This window comes from Jaculus jaculus, chromosome 13, assembly GCF_020740685.1.
Source record: "Jaculus jaculus isolate mJacJac1 chromosome 13, mJacJac1.mat.Y.cur, whole genome shotgun sequence".
NCBI classification, from domain to species: Eukaryota; Metazoa; Chordata; class Mammalia; order Rodentia; family Dipodidae; genus Jaculus; species Jaculus jaculus.
The window spans coordinates 70903819-70906377 of record NC_059114.1 but is presented as its reverse complement, the minus strand read 5'-3'; the positions used below and the strand labels follow the sequence as shown (position 1 = coordinate 70906377).

The window sequence follows — 2559 nt, the reverse complement described above, 5'->3', positions numbered from 1 at the left end:
ACAGAGAGAGAAAGAGGCAGACAGAGAGAGATAAAGAATGGGTGCACCAGGGCTTCTAGCCACTGCAAATGAACTCTAGACACTTGCACCTCCTTGTGCATCTGGCTAACGTGGGTCCTGGGGAATCGAGCCTCGAACCAGGGTCCTTAGACTTCACAGGCAAGTGCTTAACTGCTAAGCCATCTCTCCAGCTCCTATTCCCCGGTTTCTATAAAGTCAACTTCCAGCTTCCACAAACCAGTCTGTCTGTGTCTGACTTATTTCACTTAGCAAAATATTCCCCATTTACATCCACATTTCTATGAGTGACAGAACCTTATTCTTTCTATGCCTGAATTATATCTGACCATGTGTGTACCTATATGCACATTTTTATATGTAGATATAACACATTTTCTTAATTCATTCATCTATCCATGAAAATTTATGTCAATCCTGTGACTTGACTGTTGTAAATAATGCTGCACTAAAGTAAAAATGCTGGTGTCTTCAACATACTGATTTGATTTTATTTCCACTGGATATAAACCCAGTAGTAAGATTGCTATATCAAATGGCAGTTCTATTTTGTTTGTTTGTTTGTTTGTTTAAATTCAGGAATATCCATGTAGATGTGCTAACTTCCATTCCCAGCAACATATGAGATCTCTTGTTTCTCTGCATTCTCACTAGCTCACTGGCATTTGTCACTTTTTTTTTTCCTTTTTTTAAAGTTTTTTTTTTAAAAATTTAAATTTACTTATTTGCCATCAGAGAGAGAGAGAGAGAGAAGAAAGGGAGAAAGAGAGAGGGAGTGGGAGAGGGAGAGAGAACAGCACCCCAGGGCCTCTAGCCACTGCAAATGAACTCCATATGTATGTGCCCTTTGTGCAACTGGCTTATGTGGGTCCTGGGGAATCGAACCTGGGTCCTTTGGCTTTGCAGGCAAATGCCTTAACTGCTAAGCCATTTCTCCAGTCCTCCTTTTTGATGATAGCCACTCTTACTGGGGTGAGATGATTATCTCATTGCCGTAATAACTTTCATTTCTCTGATGATTACTGATATTGGGCAGTGTATATCTTTCAGGAAAAATGTCTGATAAGATTATCTGTTCATTTTTAATCAGATTATTTATTTGTTTTTGCTGTTGAGATGCTTGTACATACTGAAATGTGGTCCCATCTCAAAAGAGTAGTCCAAAAATATTTTCTCACATTCTGTAAGAGATCTATTAATTCTGTTGATGAGTTTCTTTGTGTATGAAAGTTTCTGAGTTTAATAATCTTGCTTGACAACTTTTACTTTTATTGCCTGTGCTTTCAGGGTCTTAGCCAAAAGAAATCTTTGCCCATTTGGTATACTGAGATGTTTTCCTTACTTTCTTTGAGTACTTTGAGGTTTTACATTTAACTATTTAACCATTTTAAGTTGATTTTGTATGTGGTAAGAGAGAGGAGATCCAGTTTCTTTCTTTTTTTTGTTTTGTTTTGTTTTGTTTTTCAAGGTAGCGTCTCACTCTAGCCCAGGCTGACCTGGAATTTACTAGAGTCTCAGGGTGGCCTCGAACTCACAATGATCTGCCTAACTCTGCCTCCTGAGTGCTGGGATAAAGGCGTGTGCCACGCCCAGATTCAGTTTCTTTATCCTATACATGGATACTTAATTTTCCCATGCTATTTATTGAAAACTTTTCTCCAGTGAATGTTCTTCTTCCCTTTGATAAAACCAGTTTGTTGTAAGTGTGTAGACTTTTCCCTACCTTTCTATTCTGCTCTATTTGGCTATGTGTCGGTTTTTATACCATGGGCGTGCCGTTTGAGTTACTATACTTTGCAGTATTTCTGAAGTTAATTATTACAACAGTGTGGTTCTTTTTGCTCAGGATTGCTTTGGAATCCCCTATGGGACCTTACAAGCTTTTGGAGTTTTCTTTTTCTTTTCTTTTTTTCTATCCTGTGAAGAATATCATGAGTATTTAGATAGGAATTGCAAAAACAATCTTCATTCCTCCAATCCATGAACATGGGATATCTTTCCCTTTTTATTTATTTATAATTTTTAGAAAGTTAGTTTCTAATCTTTTATCAGTTCTAAACATACCTTTTCAGAATTCCTTGCATATTTTATTTGCTTGTAAAATGATCTCCATATCTTATGTCCATCAGTTTGAAAGGTATCACATAATTACAAACTTTCTTAGATAAGCCATAGAAAGCACTTATTTTTCAGGATTGTGCCCTGGGCATGAAACAGCTTTGGCCTCTAAGCAGGCATCAAGCTAGGATGAACAAACGGCTCCCACCTGTTCTGCCCCTAACTGATATAAGAACACGACCACTAGTGAGATGCTCTTTGCCCATCATCAGGGGGTATCTTTCCCTTCTTTTAATGTTTTATTATTTTTTTAATTTTTATTTATTTATTTGAAAGTGAAAGACAGGAAGAGAGAGAGAGAATGGCATGCCAGGGCCTCCATCCACTGTAAACGAACTCCAGATGCATGTGCCTCCTTGTGTATTTCGCTAACGTGGATCCTGGGGAATGGAGCCTTGAACCAGGGTCCTTAGCCTTCACAGG

The 2559-nt window shown here is 38.1% G+C and overlaps 1 non-coding gene across 1 annotated transcript; it reads right to left on the bottom strand.

Moving 5' to 3' along the window:
- Positions 1-2211: 2211 nt before the first annotated feature.
- On the bottom strand, positions 2212-2353 carry LOC123454393. The gene has a single exon (XR_006633358.1). It is a non-coding gene; the product is annotated as a small nucleolar RNA SNORA48 (small nucleolar RNA).
- Positions 2354-2559: the final 206 nt, after the last annotated feature.